Source organism: Prionailurus viverrinus, chromosome B1 (assembly GCF_022837055.1).
Source record: "Prionailurus viverrinus isolate Anna chromosome B1, UM_Priviv_1.0, whole genome shotgun sequence".
Classification (NCBI taxonomy): Eukaryota; Metazoa; Chordata; class Mammalia; order Carnivora; family Felidae; genus Prionailurus; species Prionailurus viverrinus.
Genome location: NC_062564.1, coordinates 154,358,083 through 154,384,746, shown reverse-complemented (window position 1 = coordinate 154,384,746; position 26,664 = coordinate 154,358,083).

Sequence of the window (26,664 nt, the reverse complement as noted above, 5' to 3'; positions counted from 1 at the left end):
ATATAACTTGCAGCCTCTGAGCTTTGTTATCCAAAGATTTCTTGGCCCTTGGTTTGTTGTATAAATTTCTACTGTCTTCCTAAACAGTTTGTAGGGGGAAAAGAAAGCTAATCAAATGAATCAGAGTATTAGATAAACATATTTTTACTTTATCATATTAATCTCCCAAGTTTAGAAAAAAGGACAGTCAGTATTTTCATTATAACCTCTAATATTTCAAGGACACAAAGGAATTAATCTCTCATAGAAACACACAGAAAAAGCACTCCAAATTACAGGTATAAAAACTAAATAAATTTGACATGATTCTCTATTTGTTTCAACAGTGATAAAAATTTAGAATGTAGTGCAAGGGAAAAATGAAAACCAAAATAAATTGCCTTAAGAAGATAAAAAATATGCTTAATACATAAATAAAATATTATATGACCTCTGATTTCTTACTTATCTTCCTCATAGGGTTCAAAGTGTTCCTCACCCAGCTAAGTAATCTTTTCTTGAAATATCCTTTAGTTTTTATATGGAAGCTACAGAGACAACAATGTATCTTAAAAAAACGATTCTAAAGAGCCAGAATAATAGATCACTGAATATTTGACCAGGCACTGAGTTCCTAAATAAACTTAGCTGAGTAATTATTCATATTTTGGCTACTCAAATACTATATATATATATATATATATATGTGTGTGTGTGTGTGTGTGCGCACGCGTGTATGTATTCTCTCTTTCTCTTTGACACACACACACACTCACATAGACACTTTTTATTTATTTATGCACTTGTTTGTTTATTTGTTTATGTGAGCTTTGTTAATGTGGATCTATTTTGTGTGTAACAGAATAAAATTTCTAAGTTCCTAAGACTGAAGCTAAATCTTAGACTAATTGCAATTAATTCAAATAATTGCATTCAAATAAATAAAATATAAAACATTTTTGATGACTTTCCAGTCATTTCTGTACTGTCCAGCATCACAGAACTTTTTCTTTAAATTGTTTTCATGTTTTTCTAAATTTAATAATATTTTGAAAAAATCTTATTGGTCTGATTAAGTCTCTTACATACTTATATAAATGGTAAAAAAAAAAATCTAACATTTTGGGGCACCTGGGTGGCTCAGTTGGTTAAGCATCAGACTTTTGATTTAGACTCAGGTCATGATCTCATGAGTGAGTTCCAGCCCCACATCGGGCTCTGCACTGATGGTATGGAGCCTGCTTGGGGTTCTCTCTGTCCCTTTCCCTCTGTCTCTCCCACGCTCTCTCTTTCTTAAATAAATAAACTAAAAAATTTTTTCTAAAAAAAATTAACATTTCTTTTTTTTTTTTATTAAATTTATTGACAAATTGGTTTCCATACAACACCCAGTGCTCATCCCAAAAGGTGCCCTCCTCAATACCCATCACCCACCCTCTCCTCCCTCCCACCCCCCATCAACCCTCAGTTTGTTCTCAGTTTTTAACAGTCTCTTATGCTTTGGCTCTCTCCCATTCTAACCTCTTTTTTTTTTTTCCTTCCCCTCCCCCATGGGTTCCTGTTAAGTTTCTCAGGATCCACATAAGAGTGAAACCATATGGTATCTGTCTTTCTCTGTATGGCTTATTTCACTTAACATCACACTCTCAGGTTCCATCCACGTTGCTACAAAAGGCCATATTTCATTTTTTCTCATTGCCACATAATATTCCATTGTGTATATAAACCACAATTTCTTTATCCATTCATCAGTGGATGGACATTTAGGCTCTTTCCATAATTTGGCTATTGTTGAGAGTGCTGCTATGAACATTGGGGTACAAGTGGCTCTATGCATCAGTACTCCTGTATCCCTTGGATAAATTCCTAGCAGTGCTATTGCTGGGTCATAGGGTAGGTCTATTTTCAATTTTCTGAGGAACCTCCACACTGCTTTCCAGAGCAGCTGCACCAATTTGCATTCCCACCAACAGTGCAAGAGGGTTCCCGTTTCTCCACATCCTCTCCAGCATCTGTAGTCTCCTGGTTTGTTCATTTTGGCCACTCTGACTGGCGTGAGGTGATACCTGAGTGTGGTTTTGATTTGTATTTCCCTGATAAGGAGCGACGCTGAACATCTTTTCATGTGCCTGTTGGCCATCCGGATGTCTTCTTTAGAGAAGTGTCAATTCATGTTTTCTGCCCATTTCTTCACTGGGTTATTTGTTTTTCGGGTGTGGAGTTTGGTGAGCTCTTGATAGATTTTGGATACTAGCCCTTTGTCCGATATGTCATTTGTGAATATCTTTTCCCATTCCGTTGGTTGCCTTTTAGTTTTGTTGGTTGTTTCCTTTGCTGTGCAGAAGCTTTTTATCTTCATAAGATCCCAGTAATTCACTTTTGCTTTTAATTCCCTTGCCTTTGGGGACGTGTCGAGTAAGAGATTGCTACGGCTGAGGTCAGAGAGGTCTTTTCCTGCTTTCTCCTCTAAGGTTTTGATGGTTTCCTGTCTCACATTTAGGTCCTTTATCCATTTTGAGTTTATTTTTGTGAATGGTGTGAGAAAGTGGTCTAGTTTCAACCTTCTGCATGTTGCTGTCCAGTTCTCCCAGCACCATTTGTTAAAGAGGCTGTCTTTTTTCCATTGGATGTTCTTTCCTGCTTTGTCAAAGATGAGTTGGCCATACGTTTGTGGGTCTAGTTCTGGGGTTTCTATTCTATTCCATTGGTCTATGTGTCTGTTTTGGTGCCAATACCATGCTGTCTTGATGATGACAGCTTTGTAGTAGAGGCTATAGTCTGGGATTCTGATGCCTCCTGCTTTGGTCTTCTTCTTCAAAATTCCTTTGGCTATTCGGGGCCTTTTGTGGTTCCATATGAATTTTAGGATTGCTTGTTCTAGTTTCGAGAAGAATGCTGGTGCAATTTTGATTGGGATTGCATTGAATGTGTAGATAGCTTTGGGTAGGATTGACATTTTGACAATAGTTATTTTTCCAATCCATGAGCAGGGAATGTCTTTCCATTTCTTTAAATGTTCTTCAATTTCCTTCATAAGCTTTCTATAGTTTTCAGCATACAGATCCTTTACATCTTTGGTTAGATTTATTCCTAGGTATTTTATGCTTCTTGGTGCAATTGTGAATGGGATCAGTTTCTTTATTTGTCTTTCTGTTGCTTCATTGTTAGTGTATAAGAATGCAACTGATTTCTGTACATTGATTTTGTATCCTGCAACTTTGCTGAATTCCTGTATCAGTTCTAGCAGACTTTTGGTGGAGTCTATCGGATTTTCCATGTATAATATCATGTCATCTGCAAAAAGCGAAAGCTTGACTTCATCTTTGCCCATTTTGATGCCTTTGATTTCCTTTTGTTGTCTGATTGCTGATGCTAGAACTTCCAGCACTATGTTAAACAGCAGCGGTAAGAGTGGGCATCCTTGTCGTGTTCCTGATCTCAGGGAAAAAGCTCTCAGTTTTTCCCCGTTGAGGATGATGTCAGCTGTGGGCTTTTCATAAATGGCTTTTATGATCTTTAAGTATGTTCCTTCTATCCCGATTTTCTCAAGGGTTTTTATTAAGAAAGGGTGCTGGATTTTGTCGAAGGCCTTTTCTGCATCGATTGACAGGATCATATGGTTCTTCTCTTTTTTTTTTGTTAATGTGATGTATCACGTTGATTGATTTGCGAATGTTGAACCAGCCCTGCATCCCAGGAATGAATCCCACTTGAGCATGGTGAATAATTCTTTTTATATGCCGTTGAATTCGATTTGCTAGTATCTTATTGAGAATTTTTGCATCCATATTCATCAGGGATATTGGCCTGTAGTTCTCTTTGTTTACTGGGTCTCTGTCTGGTTTAGGAATCAAAGTAATACTGGCTTCATAGAATGAGTCTGGAAGTTTTCCTTCCCTTTCTATTTCTTGGAATAGCTTGAGAAGGATAGGTATTATCTCTGCTTTAAACGTCTGGTAGAACTCCCCTGGGAAGCCATCTGGTCCTGGACTCTTATTTGTTGGGAGATTTTTGATAACCGATTCAATTTCTTCACTGGTTATGGGTCTTTTCAAGCTTTCTATTTCCTCCTGATTGAGTTTTGGAAGCGTGTGGGTGTTCAGGAATTTGTCCATTTCTTCCAGGTTGTCCAATTTGTTGGCATATAATTTTTCATAGTATCCTCTGATAATTGTTTGTATCTCTGAGGGATTGGTTGTAATCATTCCATTTTCATTCATGATTTTATCTATTTGGGTCATCTCCCTTTTCTTTTTGAGAAGCCTGGCTAGAGGTTTGTCAATTTTGTTTATTTTTTCAAAAAACCAACTCTTGGTTTCGTTCATCTGCTCTACAGTTTTTTTAGATTCTATATTGTTTATTTCTGCTCTGATCTTTATTATTTCTCTTCTTCTGCTGGGTTTAGGCTGCCTTTGCTGTTCTGCTTCTAGTTCCTTTAGGTGTGCTGTTAGATTTTGTATTTGGGATTTTTCTTGTTTCTTGAGATAGGCCTGGATTGCAATGTATTTTCCTCTCAGGACTGCCTTTGCTGCTTCCCAAAGCGTTTGGATTGTTGTATTTTCATTTTCATTTGTTTCCATATATTTTTTAATTTCTTCTCTAATTGCCTGGTTGACCCACTCATTCGTGAGTAGGGTGTTCTTTAACCTCCATGCTTTTGGAGGTTTTCCAGACTTTTTTCTGTGGTTGATTTCAAGCTTCATAGCATTGTGGTCTGAAAGTAAGCATGGTATAATTTCAATTCTTGTAAACTTATGAAGGGCTGTTTTGTGACCCAGTATATGATCTATCTTGGAGAATGTTCCATGTGCACTCGAGAAGAAAGTATATTCTGTTGCTTTGGGATGCAGAGTTCTAAATATATCTGTCAAGTCCATCTGATCCAATGTCTCATTCAGGGCCCTTGTTTCTTTATTGACCGTGTGTCTAGATGATCTATCCATTTCTGTAAGTGGGGTGTTAAAGTCCCCTGCAATTACCACATTCTTATCAATAAGGTTGCTTATGTTTATGAGTAATTGTTTTATATATTTGGGGGCTCCGGTATTCGGCGCATAGACATTTATAATTGTTAGCTCTTCCTGATGGATAGACCCTGTAACTATTATATAATGTCCTTCTTCATCTCTTGTTACAGCCTTTAATTTAAAGTCTAGTTTGTCTGACATAAGTATGGCTACTCCAGCTTTCTTTTGGCTTCCAGTCGCATGATAAATAGTTCTCCATCCCCTCACTCTCAATCTAAAGGTGTCCTCAGGTCTAAAATGAGTCTCTTGTAGACAGCAAATAGATGGGTCTTGTTTTTTTATCCATTCTGATACCCTATGTCTTTTGGTTGGCGCATTTAATCCATTTACATTCAGTGTTATTATAGAAAGATACGGGTTTAGAGTCATTGTGATGTCTGTGTGTTTTATGCTTGTAGTGATGTCTCTGGGACTTTGTCTCACAGGGTCCCCCTTAGGATCTCTTGTAGGGCTGGTTTAGTGGTGACAAATTCCTTCAGTTTTTGTTTGTTTGGGAAGACCTTAATCTCTCCTTCTATTCTAAATGACAGACTTGCTGGATAAAGGATTCTTGGCTGCATATTTTTTCTGTCTAGCACCCTGAAAATCTCGTGCCAATTCTTTCTGGCCTGCCAAGTTTCAAAAGAGAGATCAGTTAAAAAAAAAAAAAAAAAAAAAAAAAAAAACAAAAAACAAAAGAGAGATCAGTCACGAGTCTTATAGGTCTCCCTTTATATGTGAGGGCACGTTTACCCCTTGCTGCTTTCAGAATTTTCTCTTTATCCTTGTATTTTGCCAGTTTCACTATGATATGTCGTGCAGAAGATCGATTCAAGTTACGTCTGAAGGGAGTTCTCTGTGCCTCTTGGATTTCAATGCCTTTTTCCTTCCCCAGTTCAGGGAAGTTCTCAGCTATTATTTCTTCAAGTACCCCTTCAGCACCTTTCCCTCTCTCTTCCTCCTCTGGGATACCAATTATGCGTATATTATTTCTTTTTAGTGTATCACTTAGTTCTCTAATTTTCCCCTCATACTCCTGGATTTTTTTATCTCTCTTTTTCTCAGCTTCCTCTTTTTCCATAACTTTATCTTCTAGTTCACCTATTCTCTCCTCTGCCTCTTCAAGCCGAGCTGTGGTGGTTTCCATTTTGTTATGCATTTCGTTTAAAGCATTTTTCAGCTCCTCGTGACTGTTCCTTAGTCCCTTGATCTCTGTAGCAAGAGATTCTCTGCTGTCCTGTATACTGTTTTCAAGCCCAGCGATTAATTTTATGACTATTATTCTAAATTCACTTTCTGTTATATTATTTAAATCCTTTTTGATCAGCTCATTGGCTGTTGTTATTTCCTGGAGATTCTTCTGAGGGGAATTCTTCCGCTTGGTCATTTTGGATAGTCCCTGGCGTGGTGAGGACCTGCAGGGCACTTCCCCTGTGCTGTGGTGTATAACTGGAGTTGGTGGGCGGGGCCGCAGTCAGACCTGATGTCTGCCCCCAGCCCACCGCTGGGGCCACAGTCAGACTGGTGTGTGCCTTCTCTTCCCCTCTCCTAGGGGTGGGATTCACTGTGGGGTGGTGTGGCTCGTCTGGGCTACTTGCACCCTGCCAGGCTTGTGATGCTGGGGATCTGGCGTATTTGCTGGGGTGGGTAGGCAAGGTGCTCGGGGGCAGGAGGGGCAGGCTTAGCTCGCTTCTCCTTAGGTGATCCACTTCAGGAGGGGCCCTGTGGCAGCGGGAGGGAGTCAGATCCGCTGACGGAGGTTTGGCTCTGCAGAAGCGCAGAGTTGGGTGTTTGCTCGGAGCGAGCAAGTTCCCTGGCAGGAACCGGTTCTCTTTGGGATTTTGGCTGGCGGATGGGCGGGGGAGATGGCGCTGGCGAGAGCCTTTGTTCCCCACCAAACTGAGCTCTGTTGTCAGGGGGCTCAGCAGCTCTCCCTCCCTTTGTCCTCCAGCCTTCCCGCTTTCCGAGCAGAGCTGTTAACTTATGACCTCCCAGACGCTAAGTCGCGCTTGATGTGGAAACACAGTCCGTCAGGACCCTCCGCTTTTGCAAGCCAGACTCGGGGGCTCTGCTTGGCCGGGGAGCCGCCCCTCCGCCCCGGCTCCCTCCCGCCAGTCCGTGGAGTGCGCACCGCCTCGCTGTCCTTCCTACCCTCTTCCGTGGGCCTCTCGTCTGCGTTTGGCTCCGGCGACTCCGTTCTGCTAATCCTCTGGCGGTTTTCTGGGTTATTTAGGCAGGTGTAGATGGAATCTAAGTGATCAGCAGGACTCGCGGTGAGCCCAGCGTCCTCCTAAGCCGCCATCTTGCCGGGACAAAAATTAACATTTCTGACAAAAAACGTTTTTCAGGAGCCTGGGTGGGTCATTCATCCATTCATCCATTCAAAAACTGTTTATTAGGAATCTATATATCATTCATCCATTCAAAAACTGTTTATTAGGAACATGTCTGTAACAGGCACACTGAATGTTGTTGCCATAAAAAATTTAGTACTTCAAAATAAAGCAAGTGTGTGTGTGTGTGTGTGTGTGTGTGTGTTTATATTTGTTTTGTTTTGTTTTTCTACGTAGAGAAAAAATAAAGGTAGAATACCTTTACAAGGAAAATCCAGAAAATGTTAATGAATAGAGTTAAGATAATACCTTTGGTCAGTGTAAATAGTATAAATGAAATCAAATGAAACATACTTGAAGGGTTTAGGCCCAACAGCATTCCCCCACACCTACCCCCTGTTCTCATTTCATTTACAAATGAACAGCAGTAGCTTAAGGGGTGGGGGGTGGGGGAAACAAGACCAAAAACAAACAAACAAACAAACAAACAAACAAGCAAACAAAGGAACAAACTAAAATGTTGATTCTTACATTCCTTATAAGGCTCACGCTATTTTAGAGTAAATTCTAAAATGATTTCTTATACACTTTCGATTTATTGTTAATCTTTGGTAACCAGAAACATTTTTATGACCTTTGTTTTGAATATATTTGCATGAAATTTGGGGTGTCCTCAGTAGTTTCATTCTCAAACATAAATTAAACTTTAGGAATCCAAAATAAAATAATCATTCCTGCTTAGGCAGGAAATTTCTTGGGACTCAGTCTTTCACCTGATAGAAGATAATGTCCTGTATCTTCCATGACTGGGTCATCCAGGGGTAATTAAATCTCCAAACCCATGTTCTCAGAGCACTGTACATTGGAATCTACTTATATGAAAGAAATGATGGAACAAAGTAGATTGGTTCTTTTTACAATTCCAATTACCATGTGCTTGGACTCTCAATAATAGGAAATTTGTTCTACTGATGATAGTATCTTCCATACTAAGATATCAATAAGAATCTGAAACTTTTTTTTGCTTATTTTGAACTGAAGTCTCCCTAAAACTTTCCATCCAATAGTTCTTTGCTTTAAGTTGATAGAGAAAACGTTTAATATTTCAGCCAAGCTACAGATTTATATATTTGAAAACAACTCCGATATCCCTTCTTTATCAAAGTATAATGAGGTCCTCCAACTTCATTATATGATCATATTCTGAATTTTCATCAGGATCGGTCAATTCCAAACTTTATGTCCCTATCAAAGTGTGATTCCCAGAACTCTTCATATAAGATAAAATTATATTGAAAAACCAAATTAAAGTTAGCAGTTCCAAAATTTTTGACTAATTAAATTGGATATTTTTCAACATTCTGATTATATTTTGCTTATTTAAGCATCATAGAGTTTCCAAAAGCTTATGCAAATTGGCATGTGGATCAGAACACTAATTTACAAATTAAATTTGAACTTTTATTGAATTATATTTCCTTCAATAAGATGCTGTGGTTCCGGTCCTTCTTTAAGACAAGGAAAATATTACAAATGTGCATATGAATCTGTGTATCTTGAGTGCGGCCTCCATTAAATATGACAGACATGTTACTTCACTGAACTTTTAATCATCGCATGGAGAATTGCTCAGTACATTCTACATCTGTTAGCTTCGGAAATTCCAAATTGCTAACCCTGCTAATATGATTTGCCTTTATCAGTGTCTGCCTCAATAAAAGGACAAGTGCAATTTATGCCTATCTGAAGGAAAATAAGTGAACTTCATCATATTCCTGTATTTCCCATCAGATACTACATTCTATTGCTAATTCTATAAGTAATGCAACTTAAAATATACATTTCACACATTTTTTTGAAGCATAAGTTTTATAAACTATTTGTTAAATGAAAAAATATACTTATTTTTTTCTGTTGTAATCACATTAATCTCAAAATCTGGGTTTTAATGTGTTGTGAACTTGAAATCTTACAAATATATCTTGAAGTGTCATGAATCTATAGTCTTACAAATAGAAAATCTTTGTATTACTGTGATTAAAACTTGTTCTTTAATTAATTGATGGAGAAAATGCACTGTTGTTGTTTTTCAGTTGCAAATTAGGCAGACATAGCACCTCAATACACATTTTTATCTCAGCCTCTTCTCATCTCCCACCCAGACCAAACTAGCAGCTTTCTAACTGGTTTTCTTGTTTCCAGTGTTGCTTCAAATTCCATCTTTCTAAAGCATAAAACTAACTTCTCATTTCCTCAATTAAAATGAATCCGTGAATTCTGATCTCCTAGAAGACAATGTCCTAGTATCTAGCAGGCATTTAAAGTGTGACATGAGGGGAGCCTGGGTTGCTCAGTTGATCAAGTGTCTGACTTCATCTCAGACCATGATCTTATGGTTCTGAGTTCAAGCCCTTCATCAGTCTCATTGCTGTCAACACACAACCCACTTTGGATCCTTTCTCTTTCTCCCTGTCTATCTATAAGAAACAAATAAACATAAAAAAAATAATAAAGTATGACATGACCAGTTTCTTGTCCACATTTACAGTTCATCTAACAAGATGGGGCAAGCTGCCTTTGACTGAACCATTTCTTGTATTCCATGGTGTTAACCTGGGATAAGAAGGCCATTTTCATCAGTATAATGCATCCTGTTACTTACTTGTCCTTTCATATTTAATTTCAATATTCTCATCTTTCTCTCCCTCCTTCTTTTCTTCCTTTCCTCCCTCTTTGTGTCTCTTCATCCTTCTCTCTTTCTCTCTCTTTCTCTCTCTCTCTCACTCTGAATATAAATATGTATATTTATATATTTATATATATGTATGTGTAAACATACACACAAGATGTACAGAAAATTTTAAAATAAGTATTTGACTATTCAATAGCATCTCCTCTGGTCTTACTCTAATCACTTTCCTTATTAGAAAACAAAGTCTATATTTTGAAAAATAAATCTATTCATGTCACTGGAATTCTTCAATGGTTTCCCAACATTTTCATGAAAATTATAAATGCCCTGCAAGTGTTTTGCATGATGTGTTCATTACCTAGCATTCTTCTAGTCTTCTCTTTTACTCACCATAACTCTACTGTAGCAACATTCGCTTTCTTTTAGTTTCAAAATGCCTATGGTGAACATTTGTTCCATTTGCCAAAAATTCGTATTTAACATTTGTTTTATTATATTGTATGGTATAACTTGACCTGAATACATTATTTTTGAATGAAGAACAATCATTATTATTTGCTTAAAAAATAACCTAGGATGGGTTTGATAGGCTTATGCCTCACACCACCAGTCTCTGCTATAATCATGTCTAGTATTGTGTGAACATGTAGGGAGAAGAGGCTTCTTTTTAACATATATACATCCTAAAGACCAGCAAAGATGACTCATCTCATTTTTTCCTCTCAGAATTGTTAAGTTACAATATAGATATAAGACACGATAATTCTCTTTCGCTTTCTGACCAAATAAAATGAGTTTGAAGTAAATGGCTAAGGACAACTCCTTCTCTTCTCATGTTGTGGTGAAAGTATTTGATGCAGCCCCCTTGCAGGCCACTCAGAATACTAACCAGCTGAGTCTTGGCCACCTCATATGTCATAGACTGTGACGTGCTGGAAGTTATGCAGTAGCCAGTTGGTGTTGCCATTGGGAAACATGGAAAATTATGAGTTTGATAAATATGCTTTTCCTTCAGGAAATGGGCATTAATAAGTACTGCTGTAGAGAGCAGAAAGTGAATTCTGATTACTCTTATTCTATACATATGAATATGGATATTACATAAATCTAAATTATTTTATTGTTGGTAATTCTTTGTAAAATCTGCAGTAAACCTTCTTCTCTATATGTGCATGCTTAATGAAAATTAATCCTTCAATTTACATTTAGAGAAAGTTAATAATAAAGATGTAATGTATATAAATTATTTGTCAGCATTTACCATCCAACTATGAGCTATAGTGATATCACCGAGAGCATGAACACTAGAAGAAAAGAAAGTTAAAGTAACATCTACATGACAACAACATATTCAGTTGTATGAAGTATGCAAATACACAGACAAATAATATATTTGTATTTATTACTGTCTATTTGTATATATTACTGTGAACATAGCTTTTCATTAGGTCAAACCATTACTCTTTTAAATTAATTTCACTAATTTCCAAAACAGGTTTCCTTGGTATGTTTAATAAACATGAAAGATGAAAGTGCAATCTTATTTTTTTCTTCCTCTTTAATTACAAACTTAATTTTAACTAACTCATGCCAAAAAAAGTCAAAGAATAAGAAGAATCTGATCTTAAGAAATTCTAAATTTTCTTAGAAACATACTAAAGACAGAAATTTTAGAGTTAACAGTTGAATAATTTAACTCTCCACTAAAGTAGTTCATAATTTCAGAAAAGGTCACAGTGCCTATATCATTATTATTTGACATCTAAATATCACCCAGCAATATTTTGCCCTTTGGCAGATGTCATAAAATGTAGGTACCTCCTTGATTTAATTTTAGAGACTCAATTTAAAGTACCCAAAACAGTGAGAAAAATGTGCAGTCTTAATTTAAACACCATAGCAAATCATAGACAAACACAATATTCTTTAATTATATACTTTAAATATACATTGTAAAAACAGAACAAAATACTAATATCCAAATAAGAGAGATGATGCTTCTTTGGACAGTTCCTATCTCAACTAAATACATAAAAACATCAACAAAGTACAGAATTCTAAAAAAAAAAAAATACTCTTTAAAACAAAAGATTATCTTTCTGTGACTAAAATCCAGAGAATGGTGAGACAGTATGAGCATTCTGCCATGCTCTGTTAAGGATGAAAAGAGCCTAATACAAATGTTGTTAGATAATTTTACAAGTAGACCATCTCATTATCTGAGGCCATATCTTCATGATATCAAAGCAAAGGAACAACAAAAAATAATTACTTGATAATATAAAATATTTTATTTGATATTTTTTACTCCCTTCACATAAGGGAAACTACATGAATAAATGCAGATTTGGGAGAAGACTTTATTGTAATAAAAGCAAATAACCTCAATGTGCTTGCTTTACCATTCTCTAGGTTTTGAGCCTTTAGCAGGTCAAGTTGAGTTCCACTTATAAACTAGCAGCCCAGTGGATCATATTTAATTGATTACATTGTCAGAGAAATGTTAAACTTTAGTTAATTCATAATTATTATGTAAATTTCAAATAATCATAGTACTCATTCATTCTAACCACTCTTGAGTCCTCACATTTGTATATACAATGACATGTCATAACTGAATTTGACATAATGGCACTTAAAGACTTGGGTGTTTCTGATGAAGTCTCTGGTTTATGTTATAAAGATGTGTACAGCTGAGACGCTCCAAGTTTAGGAAACCTTTATTTTATGAAAGATCTGCTAACACACCTGCCTAGCCTTTGTCTATCAGGGAAACATTGCCTTCATTATCCTTATTAGGAAACTAACCTGGCCTGGAATGAGACATTGTCTTTATTTTCTAAGGCAGTTTGTACTATATATATATATATATATATATATATATATATATATTTCAACTTAAAAGATAATCCCCCAAATCATCATAAAATGTTTAGAAATACCATTAAGAATCCTCAATCAATATGCTGATATTTAAAAATTAAGAGTTGATTTATGGTCGATAAATGAGTTATTGTTTTCTTTATAGCATTTTACAATAAAATCAAGAATTGGTAAGTACAAGATGTGACAGACATTATACCAAAGTAGCATTTACCAAAAAAAAAAAATCATATATGAAGATACTAAAATTTTAATCATGTAATGTATAATTAAAACAATGTTTGAAAATAATTCTAAAATATAACATTTGAAAATGACTCTTCATAAAGAATATTTTTGAAAACTGATAATGATGGTAGTATAATTATAATTTCAGGAACTATTTTTGCCTTAGGATATAGTTTAGCTTATAAAACTAATTTTAAGTCCAGCAAAGTATAATAATTTTAAGAGAGATTTAGATAAAATATTGGTTCTGATTTTGATTGTCAAATAGTTCTATATTTTAAAAATTGGGGGAGATAAAGAATATATAACCATTTGAGGTAATTACATAATATGTCAATTAGGTTACTACCTTCTCATTACATTTTAAGATGTCAAACCATATTTAAGGGAACCGTATGTCTTATCCAGCACCAAATGTTACTAATTTAAGAATAAAACAAGATAGGGGTGCCTGGGTGGCTCAGTCAGTTAAGCATCCTACTCTTGATTTCTGCTTAGGTCATGGAGCCTTGAGTCAGGCTCCACACTTCCAGCAAAGAGCTTGCCTGGGATTCTCTCTCTCCCTCTCTCTCTTCTCCATTGCTCATACACTCTCTCTCATTCTATCTCTCTCTCTCTCTCTCTCTCTCTCTGTCAAAATAAATAAATAAACTTAAAAAACATGCTTTAAAAGGGGCACCTGAGTGGCTTAGTCAATTAAACTTCAGACTCTTGGTTTTGGTTCTTGTCATGATCTCACGGTCGTGAGACTGAGCCCCAGTCCAGTTCTGCACTGGCAATATGGGGCTTGCTTGGAATTCTCTCTGCTCTCTTCTTTGGCTCTCTCTCTGTCTCTGTCTCTCTCTGTCTCTCTCTCTCTCCCTCTCTCTCAAAAATAAATAAATAAACATTAAGAAATGCTTTAAAAAGAGAGTAAAACAAGATATGGGTACAAATATACCATTTCTTTCTAAAAGAATCTAATCCTTCAGATAAAGCTTTTTTTTAACTGTCCCACTCCTCCACACTGATGTGGGTTTGGCTTCCAGCTTTGTCCAGCAAAATCAAGTATGGCAGAAAGGATTAATCAAGATTCCATGCAAGTCAAGAGAGGTAAGAGAGAGGCTAAGGGAAGTCTGAGCTTCTTTCAAGATCCTGTATTTATTGAGCATACATTTAGGGAAACAATGAGCAATATGTGGGTGGGTTATGTGCCAGTAAGAACATATAGCAAATGTGCAGAAAAACAAGGTAAGACGGGGTAAAATATTCCATACTATAACATGGCCTAAGGAATTTATGAGTATAAGCAGGACCTAACCCCTAGATAGACATTAACTAGATAAATGAAGCATGGCTGGTGTTTTCAGCAAGCCCAGAAAACAGTTTTCTGCTTTGCACTGCATTCCCTCTAATCTCCTAACCTAGGACAGAGCTATTTGATTTCCCACACATTGGGAACTGTTTTATTTTCAAAGTGACACACTAACTTTTAAATATATGTAAGGAACATGATTTTCAGAAGTTTCAAAATACCATTCCCCTCTAAAAAGTACCAGGGCTCCTTGGAGAGGTGAATGATTCTAGGGCTGAGGAAGAAATGTTAAATGTACACAGACATTAGCTTGAAGAGGTTTCCACTTAATAAATCTAGAACAATTTGACCGTCAAAGTAGCAATTATAGAATGTAATTCTTTGAATAAAAAAGAATTCTATGGGTTCATAGTTATAGAAATCAACAAGTAAAGAAATAAAAAAACAAATGGGAGAGGAGGAAAAGCTCTTCTTTCCAGGCAGATAACAGTACATAAATGTAGAAGGGATTATGGAAAGAAAAAAACCACAATAGGACAAATGTCATGCAGATGATTGATTTAGTCTGGACTCTTTAACAGGTTATACTAAAGCTGATGTATGGAGGCATGATAAGTAAAAGATAGGAGTATAATCTCAAAATATCTTTCAGTGAAATATTTAATTATATACAAGGAAAAAAATGGGACTTTATGGTTGAGACACTTGGCAGAAACGGCAACATGAGTCTAGGGATATGTCAACATTGTTTGTCCCCTAATGTGATGTACTCAGAACACACTATCATTGACTGAATTTGCATTCCTGCCAAAAACGCATGAGCTGAGTCTAAACAAGAGTAAATATCATCTTACAAAAAAAATAATCATTAAAGTAAAAAGAAATCCTAACTTAAAATCTTTAATTGAGTAATTAGTTCAGTCTTACTTTTAATAGATATTATTTTTAGAGCAGTTTTATTTTATTTTTTTAATCTTTGTTTATTTTTGAGAGAGAGAGATCAGGGGAGAAACAAAGGGAGAGGGAGACACAGAATCTGAAGCAGGCTCCAGGTTCTGAGCTGTCATCAGAGAGCCTGACATGGGGCTCGAACTCATGAACTGTGAGATCATGACCTGAGCTGAACTCTGACACTTAACCAACTGAACCACCCAGGTGACACTACAGCAGTTTTAAATTACAAGCAAAATTGAGCAGAAAGTACAGAGAGTTCCCATATACCCCTTTCCCCATACATGAATAACCTCCCCTACTATCAACATCTTGTACTAGACTGGGACATTTGTTATAACTGATGAAACTACCTTGACATCCTTATCATCCAAAGTCCACAGTTAACATTAGGACTTGTTCTTGTTATTGTGCATTCTGCGAATTTGGACAAATATATAGTGACATGTATCAATTATCATAGTATCATCCAGAATAGTTTCATTGCCCTAAAAATTCTTTGTGCTCTGCCTATTTATTCCTTTATACCCACAACTTCCTTAAAATCATTTTCATGTTTTTATTTATTTTATTTTTGAGAGAGAGAGCAAGCAGGGGAGTGGCAGAGAGAAGGGAGATACAGAATCCAAAGCTGGCTCCAGGCTCCAAGCTGTCAGCACAGAGCCTGTCACGGGGCTCAAACCCACAAACCGTGAGATCATGACCTGAGCTGAAGTTGGACGTTTAACCGACTGAGCCACCCAGGCACCCCTCTTCATACCCACAACTTCTAACAATCACTGACCTTTTCAGTGTCTCCAAGGTTTTGCCTTTCTAGAATGTCATATCATGTGAATCATATAATAAGTAAATTTTTCAGATTGGCTTATTTCACTTAGTGATATACATTTAACTTTCTTCTGTGTCTTTTCATGACTTGATAGCACATTTATTTTTAGTGCTGAATAATATTCTATTGTTTGGAGGGGTCACAGTTTATTTTTCCATTCACCAACTGAAGGCCATCCTATTTGCTTCCGGGTTTTGCTAATTATGAATAAAACTGCTATATACATGCATGTGCAGGTTTTTGGGTGGACATAAGTTTTCAACTTCTTTGGGCAATACCAACCAGTGTGACTGCTATCACCAGTGTGACAAGATGGCAAGAGATAGTTTAGTTTTATATATAGAAAGTATGCTTAACTTTAGTATATGAAGAAATGACCAAACTGTCTTCCATAAGCACCATCTTGCATTGTGACCAACAATTAACAATCCCTGTTGTTTCACATCTTTGTTAATATTTGATGCTGTCACTGTTCTCAATTTTGGTCATTTTAATAACTAGTGGTGTATCATTTTTTTGGTTTCTATTTCCTTGGTGACATATGATGCAGAATGTCTTTTCATATGCTTATTTGTCATCTGTGTATCTCTCATTGGGTGATGTATCTGTTAAGGTCTTTGACCCATTTTTAGTCAGTTTGTTCGTTTCCGTATTGTTGAATTCTGAGTTCTTTATGTTTTGAATATCAGATCCTTATCAGATATATCTTTTGAAAATATGTTCTCCCAATCTGTGACTTGTCTTAGTCTCTTGATATTGCTCTGCAGAGCAAAATTTTTTAATTTTAATGAAGTCAAACTTATCAATTATTTATTTTATGATTTGTGCCATAAGTGTGATATCTGTAAAGCTATAGTCATTATATATCTTCTCCTATGTTATCTTCTAGGAGCTTTATAATTCTCTGTTTTACATTTAAGTCTATGACTCATTTTGAATTGATTTTTGTGAAAAGTGTAAGGTCTGTATCTAGATTCAATTTTTTTGCATGTGGAATCCAGTTCTTTCACTACTATTTGTTGAAAAAACTGTATTTTCTTTATTACATTGTCTTTTCTCTTTTGTCAAAGATTGGTTGCCTGTATTAATATAGGCATATTTCTGGGCTCTGAATTCTGTTCCATTTTTCTATTTGTCTATTTTTTTTTTTTACTAATACTACAGTCTCTTATTACAACTTTATAGTAGTTTTGAGGTCAGGTAATGTCAGTCTTCCAACTTTGTTCTTCTCTTTCAATATCACGTTGGCTGTTCTGGATTTTTTGCCTCTCCATATACACTTTGGAATCAGAGTTTTCATATCCATAAAATAACTTGCTGGGATTTTGATCAAGATTGCACTGAATCTATAAATCAATTTGGGAAGAACTGTCATCTTGATAATAGCGAGTTTTCCTGTTCATGAACAATACTCTCCATTTATTCAGTACTTCTTTGATTTTTTTCATCAGATTTCTGTAGTTTTCTTCATATAGAAATTATACCTATTTTGTTAGTGCTATACTTAAGCATTTCATTTTTGACTGCTAATATAAATGGTATCATTTTAAATTAGTGAAGGAAAGTGATTGACTTTTGTAAATTAACTTTGTGTCCTGCAATCTTGCTACAATTACATTAGATCCAGAACCTTACTTTTCTTTTCTTTTCTTTTTTCTTTTTTTTTGGCTATTATTTTGGATTTTATGTATAGATGAGCAGCTCAACTGTGAACAAAGACAAATGTATTTCTTTAATGTTAATCTGTATACTTTTTATTTCCCTTTCTTGTCTTATTTCACTAGAAAATATGTTGTTGAAAAGCAGTGGTGAAAGGTTACATCTTTGCTTTATTTTTGATCTAGCACTATAGCTTTGAGTTCTCACCATTAAGTATGATGTTAGTTAAAATTTTTTTTGTAAATATTCTTTACCATGTTGAAGAAGTTCTCACCAATACTTAGTTTACTGACAGTTTTTACCATGAACATTGGATTTTGTCTGATTTCTTTTCTGTATATTTTGACATGATGATGTGATTTTTCTTTTAGCCTATGGATAAGGTAGATCACATTAATTTGTTCTTGAATGTTGAACCAACCTTGCATACCTAAGATAAATCCTACTTGGGTATGATGTGTAACACTTTTTGTTGCACTATTGGATTTGGTTTGCTAAAAATTTGTTAAGGAGTTTTGTATCTATATTCGTGAGAGATATCAGTATGTAGTTTTTGTTATGGTTGTGATCATTTTTTTTTTTTTGGTCACATCTTTGGTTTTGATAGTAGGTTAATGCTGACCTCATAGAATGAGTTAGAAAGTATTCCTTCGCTTCTCTCTTCTGAAAGTGATTGTAGAGAGTTAGTATAAATTCTTCCTTAGATGTTTGTCAGAATTCACTAGTGAACCCATATGGACCTGTTCCTTTCTATTTTGGAAGGTAATTATCGATTCAATTTCTTTAATAGATTTATTCAGATTTTCTATCTTGTTGTGTGAGTTTTGGTAGTTTGTATCTTTCGAGTTATTGTTCCATTTCATCTACTTTATCAAATTTGTGGGCATAATAGTGTTCATAGTATTCCTTTATTATCATTTTAATGTTATGGAATGGAATCTCTGGTTATATTACCTCTTTCATTTCTGATATTAGTAATTTTGGCCCTCTTTTTTTTTCTTAAAGTTATTTTAATTTGATTTTTTTTTTAAGATTGCACTTCATAGAAACCTAAAATAGGTTTAGGCTCATTATCATTTAAGTTCACAAACTTTTGAAACAGACTGTTGATTTAAATTGCTTCTTTCCCATTTTTGAAATGTGAGAACTTGGGCAATTATTAATTTCCTTTTGGTTCAGTTTTATTGCATTTAATTTGTAGTTAATGATCAATATTAGCTTTCTGGGTTACAATGATGATAGATAAAATATAAGTAGTAGGAAAATGATTTTGAATATCAGTATAACTATAGTCATTATGATTTGACACAATATGTCATTTGTTATTCTGAATTTGTGTGTTAAATAATAATATGTGGAATGTTAAAGAAAACCAAAGGTGTTAAATGTTTATTAATTTTTAAATAATCTTTTTAAGTTAGTAAATAAAAATACCAAAATTAAATAAAATCCAGGAACTTACCAATGGTTTTTTAAAAATCTGTACTTATTAAAGGATAATTAATGTCTACAAGCTGAATTCAAAAGCCTAAAAAGCTGTATTTTTTAAATTGGGACTTCTCTAAATTCAGTATTAATGAACTAATCTGACAATAACTTTGTTACTGGTCTTTTACTAACCAAAACTACATTTAAAGATATAAACATACACACACACATGCACACACCCACACAAGCACACCAACAAAAAGAGTGAATTTCACTATAATAAAATACATATTAAAACTGGTTTTATACTTAGTTGCTGTTCAAGAGGGAAAATTAATAATTTCTACATGACTAAAATTTACAGGAAATCAACCAGCTTTATCTCTTGAGTGAGAAATGTATGTAATGACATTTGCAGGTCACTTTTTCTAGCAATATTGTTTTTTTAAGCTATGTTCTTAAACTAGGCATAAGAAACTTTGGAATGTACTCTTTCAAAAGTCTCCATTAATCCATAATTTAGGTGGCATGAATGGGGGAATATGTTTCAATTCACTAGGTAATAAAATTAGTTTAGTTTTTATATAAAGTTATTACATAGCAGCCTATAAAAGTAGCTAATTCTTTACAGTAAGAAAAATATTTGGTATTAAGTCTTCATTTAGCTTTTTAAAAATGTTTATTTATTTATTTTGAGAGAGAGAGAGAGAGAGAGAGAGAGCAAGTGTGGACAGGGGATGGTCAGAGAGAGAGAAGGAGAAAGAGAATCCCAAGCAGGTTCTGTGCTGTCAGCTCAGAACTCTATATGGGGCTGGATTTCATGAACCCTGAGATCATGATCTGAACTGAAACCAAGAGTGAGTTGGCCACTTACCTGATTGAGCCACTCAGGAGTCCCTAGCTTTCATTTGGCTTTTTATGACAAAAATTTTAGATTGTTAATGGTTTTCATTGATGAAATACATTGAGAAATATAAAATAATCGAAAAAAAAGAAATTTAGTGTTAAAAACAGAGATTAAAATTACCCTCAAAACTTTTAAAATCAAATAATTCTCCAACCATATAATTATCCCCCTTACAATCAGGTTTTGATTTGTTCTGCTAAATAAAAATATTTAGACATGCACGACAATTGGTGCTAAACAGCTACTATGTGTGCTAACGTGACACACAATTTTCTCTGCTGATTTTAGCCCACTACAATTAGTATGATCCAAAAGATGAAACAGAGAAGCAAGAAGTAGAGAAAGAAAATGAAGAGGAGGAAATGGAAAGAAAAAATGAAAAAAGAAGAGAGAGTAAGAAAAAGGAGAAAGTAGAAATTGAAAAGGAGGGAAAGTAGAGAAAAAGGAGTAGATGATGCAAAAAAAAGATGAGGAAGAGAAATAGGAGTAAGAGAAACAGGAGAAAGAAGAGGATGGAGTGGAGGAAGGTAAAGTGAAAGAGAAGACAGAAGAGGAAGAAAAATATGGAAGAGATAAAAAGAAGGGCAGGCAAGAGGGATAAAAATGAGGAAAAAGAGAAGAAAAAAAGGAGAAAATAATACAGAAAGAGGAATTAGTAAAAAACATTCCACAAAATAAAATAAGAAAAAATATTGTAATGTATGTTAACATTTCCATAAGAATGAGAAAGCTAAAAAATAACAACAAACAAAACACAAACACCACATTCTTTTTATTTTTTTAAGTGTATTTACTTATTTTTGATAGGGAGTGGCAGAGAAAGAGATGGACAGAAAGAATCCCAAGCAGGCTCTGCACTGTCAGTACAGAGCCTGACCTGGGGCTCCATCTCAGGAACCATGAGATCATGACCTGAGCCAAAATCAAGAGTCCAGTACTTAACTCATTGAGCCACCCAGGCGTCCCCAAACACATTTTTTAAAATTTTTATTTATTTATTTTTTTGAGACAGAGAGAGACAGAGTGCGAGCCAAGGAGGAACAGAGAGAGAGAGACACACAGAATCTGAAGCAAGCTCCAGGTTCTGAGCTGTCAGCACAGAGCTCAGTGCAGGGCTTGAACCCACCAGCAGTGAGATCATGACCTGAGCCGAAGTCAGATGCTTAACCGACTGAGCCACCCAGGTGCCCCCAAAACACATTCTTTTTGGAATAGAGTAAAATCAAAACTCTGAAAAATTAGTTGAAGATACTTGATTCTTGTCTGTTACCTAATCAGTTTCAGTTTATTTTTAATTCATTTACTATTAACTCACTGATAAATAAATTTAAAAAATTGTACATAGTAATATTGCATGGTTTTAAAATTATTCTGTACCTTTGCAATAATGCATTTTGTCCTTTGATTTATAGTGTCCTTTGATTTTACTCATTGAATATGACACAGTATGTTTTGTCCTTTTCAAAGAGTTAGATTTTGCTTTGGTAACCCATTCTACTTTTCTTTAAAACTTTCATAAACTGAAATAATTAGACTTCAAGAAAGTTGCTAAGGTATTACATGCTTGGGTGTGTATGCCTCACTCAGCTTCCCCCAAGGCTACCATTTTAAATAAGCATGGTGTAATTACCAAAAGCAAGATATTAATGTGTTTATAATACAATCAAATAAATTTTTAAAAATTATGCAGTTTTCTCCAGTTTTACCACAAATATCTTTTTTCTGCTCTCAAGTTCAATGCAGAATATTAAAGCATCATGTCTGTTTCATCTCCTCCAAACTCTCACAGTTCTTCATTTTTTGCTGTTCCATATTCATGACTTGACACTTCTTAAGAGTGCCAATCGGATAAGTAAATCTAAGACAAATCTATCTGAGCATGGCAAGTGTAGTTAAGAATAACATGGAGGTGAAATGTCTTTATCATATCATATCAGTGGGTACATGTATCAATATATTTATTACTGGCGATATTAACATTGATATTTAGTTAGGATGGTGTTAGCCAGGTTTCTCCATTCTTTTTCCTTTCCATGATCTATTCATAGAAGTAAATAAATCCAGCCCAAAATAAATAGACAAGCTGTCAGTCTACACCTAGCAGAGGGAAGGGTATCAAATAATTTGTTGACATATTTTAAAACCACCACCACAATTAATTTATTTGCAGAAGAAGGGATATGTTGAAGCTGTACAAATATCTTATTTTTCTTCAAGGTTTTGCTCACTAATTTTAGCATTCATTGTTGGATCTTGATAGCAGCAATACTGTTTGTTACTAGTGGTGATTTTTAAAAATTTCCTTTAGTTGGGGCACCTCGGTGACTCAGTTGGTTAAGCGTCTGACTTCAGCTCAGGTCATGATCTCACAGTTCATGAGTTTGAGCCCCCACGTTGGGCTCTGTGCTGACACCTCGGAGCCTGGAGCGTGCTTCAAATTCTGTATGCCCCTCTCTCTCTGTCCTTTCCCTGCTCGTTCTCTCTCTCTCTCTCTCTCTCTCTCTCACTATCTCTCTCAAAAACAAATAAACACTAAAAGAAACAAATTTTAAAAAATTCCTTTAGTCTTTTTATGTGTATTAATTGGAATTCTTCCAAAAGGCGAGTCATTGATTCATTCCCATTTATTTATTCAGTCACTTATTAATATCAGTATGGATCATGGATGTTTATTTTTTTGCTTATAATATGATGTTCTCGTGTCATTTTGCTTGAATTGTTCCAGCTTTGCCCATTGGCAGCTGAGATCTCTTTCTATTTAACCCTGTCTGTTGGGCATTGTAATCTCCATTCTCTTCCGTCTCCTCCTCCTCTATTCCTCTTTTTTAGCTTCTTCTTTTAGCACTTTCTTACTCTTTGAAACTATAAAATGTTCTACACTAATCTTGTATTTTCCATGACCCAGCCCTAGAAAAAATAAGTTGCTTAGAAAGCCAGTTTCCTTTTATTGGAGAGGAAAGCCTGTTTCCTTTTATTTTGAAACCAAAATCGGGGCACTAGATTTGCTGATTACCATTAGGTCTGTACTCTTAGTTTCTCTCAAATGCCAGAACCAAGCAATGCATGAATGGATATTAAACAAGGTGCATACAGATATCTCTACATTTATATACATATATCTATCCATTATTAATTTAAATACACATGAATTAATATTTCTATCTCTGGCTTAAGTCCAGCACCACAGAATTCATCACAATTTATTCTAGCATCCTTCTCTTATTTCCTTATTTGTACTTTTCTTCCCAGACAGTGATAACCTAGTTCTGATTATCTACAATGTATTTTTTTATTTGTTCAGCTGCAGTATAAGAAAAGTAGTTACAGAATTGATAACTTGTATTCCTGTGAGAAAACATTTATCACCTGGAGCAGAATGTGCCTTCATTTCCACTATGGTAAATATAAGGAAGAATGTAAATAAATACCAAGTATCTATTAAACAATTCTTATGAAGTCTAAAAATGACAATATAGAAGGGACACCTGGGTGGCTCAGTGTCCAGTTCTTGATTTCGGCTCAGGTCATGATCTGAAAGTTCGTTAGTTCGAGCCCCAGGTTTGGCTCTATGCTGACAGTGTGAAGCTTGCTTGCCTGGGGTTCTCTCTCTCCCTCTTTCTCTGCCTGTCCCTCACTCGTGAATGCAAAAATGCTCTCTTTCAAAATAAATGAATAAACTTAAAAAAAATGACAATATAGAAGTAATATATATGATAATATTTTGTCTGTAAGTAGAAAAGAGGGAAATGAAGTTAAAATATTCTAAGGCCATTTTCCTGTTCAGAAGGAAGGTTTAGATAATAATGTTAAAACTAAAGTAAGTACATTTGTCATATTTTTCAGACTAATTATTGAAAGAATAATAACAGACTATATAACTTCCAAACTGACTACAAAGAAAATAAAATAGTAAAAAAAAATTGCCCATCCACCCCCTAAAAAGATCAACAATAATAAAGCAAAAACAAAGTAAGAGAGTAGATGAAAATGTGACTATGTGTGTAATTACATAAATTATAAATAGTTCAAAAGACCTTTGTAAAGATAAACACTGTCAAACAAAATTAAAGACCCCAAATATATTTTATTTACATGAAACATATCTAAGATATAAGAATAAAGACTTTTTTTAAGTTGGATAAATTAAATACAGAAAAAATAATTTTATTGCCATATTGGAATTGCTATAGCATCTAAAAAATTTTTAGACTTATGTAAATTTAGGAAATTATGCTAAAGTACTTTAAAGCTCTCTGGAGTTTAAGTTATTTAAATTATCTGCTTTCCTTGGTGCTTATGTAGAGTGCTAGATGCAAATAGAGCATTAGTATTTATTCATATAAAACATTAAGGGAATTAGTGATTTTTTTCTTACATTCCACATGGCTCTAATTTCTTTTTTAATGCAGAAATATTTAAAATATGTAATTATATTTCCCTAGTGTACTGAATCTGAGAATGCATCTGGCATAGATATGTGTCAACCTAAACTAAATTTGGGGAAACTAAAGCACTTTAATTAAAGGCTCTGCATTTATTCATCTTAAAGTGGATTTCACTGGCTCAGTCCCTTCAAAAACACTGGATGATTTCTATTAGCATATAAACAAGTTTGAGGTTTATAAAGTCAACTGATTATTGCTATTATAATCATAGAATCAAGTGCAAATAACTAATGCTGTTATTGTATACTATCATCAAGAACATTGTAAGAATAAAAAAAGTTGCTTAACTCTTAATGTTTTACTATATAACAGGTAAAAATAATTGTCTTCCTTTTGATTTCCTGTGCAGGATTTTTTTTAAAGTCCAATAGTGATTTAAAGCCTTTTAAGAATCCGGATAGGGGCGCCTGGGTGGCGCAGTCGGTTAAGCGTCCGACTTCAGCCAGGTCACGATCTCGCAGTCCGTGAGTTCGAGCCCCGTGTCGGGCTCTGGGCTGATGGTTCAGAGCCTGGAGCCTGTTTCCGATTCTGTGTCTCCCTCTCTCTCTGCCCCTCCCCCGTTCATGCTCTGTCTCGCTCTGTCCCAAAAATAAATAAAAAACGTTGAAAAAAAAAATTAAAAAAAAAAAAGAATCCGGATAAAATAGGTACTAAGATAATGAAAGCACTTGAATAATTTATATGAAATTGGTGACTATGACTATGGGTGGCCTATGTGAAACTTTTTTGTTTTTAAGAGACAGAGGGAGAGAGAGAGAGCAGAGAAGAGGGGCAGAAGGAGACAGAGAATCTTGCATGAAGCCTGACACAGGGCTTGATCCCACGACCTTGGGATCACTTCCTGAGATGTAAACAAGAGTTGGACATTCAACCAACTGAGCCACCCAGGAGCTCCACTATCTGAATGTTTTTAAATGTTTATGTCATACAAAGTATATTGGAGTTAAAACAGATCCATTGTATCATTCCAATTTATTATAACTATGGTTATGCAAGCATGTATATGGTACTTTGTTGAACAAATATCTTAGAATATATACTCAACAAATCCCTTTACATCATATATTTAAAATGTGTTAATTATAAGCAGAAAAAGAAATATTGTTATAGTATTCACTGAATGTAAGTCAAATACTCTTATGATGCCACTAATCTTGAAGCTTAATCTAATCAATATAAGGAAATTAGTTACTTAATAACTTAAACAAAACAAATTTAAATGTTTAAAATTGTGATGATTAGCATATAGAAGTGTTTTTCTCTATGGTAAAATAAATATGGCAGTAATTTCACCTGGACTTAAATAATTTTAATATGTAATTTTGTACATTGTTCCTTCAGTGTCTTAAGAGAAACACCATTAAATGAATTCTTAAAAATGTGCACTATTTCATTATAGATGAATATCAAAATATTAACTATATTCCTTAGATAATTGAGAACTCAACATAAATTATTTTCTAAAAGTATTAAAATTCTGAAATTTCAAACATCCTTAAATTTTGGGACAAAGAGTAACCGTTCAACATGCAGCATTAAAAAATAGTGGGGTTTTGTAATGCTTATTTAAGCACGGAGACTTGACCTTTCTTCTCTTTATCGGATAAGCCTGATTTGATAGCAAGATCATATTTGTACTCCCACCAAAATAGTGTAAAAGATAGCATGTTAACTAACCTCTCAGTAGTGCTGAAGTCTTCCACAGAGGAAATAAACATTGGCTATCCTGCAACAATTTCCCAGTTACCAGGGTCATCATACTGCAAAGAGTGAAATTTAATTAATTACCTTATTTATTTTGTGAGAGGTGGTGGTGGTAAACATTATTCTTTTAGGCCACTTGGGTAAACTATTAGAGAAACAATTTCATTTTAATGATATACATGGTGATATGATATATATATATATATATATATCATTATTAAAATGAAATTACATATAGAGACAAAATTGGTTAACTTTATATATATATTTATGAAACATGCTAGTGCCAAAACATGGGTACATCACATGTCAGTTTTTATAACTGT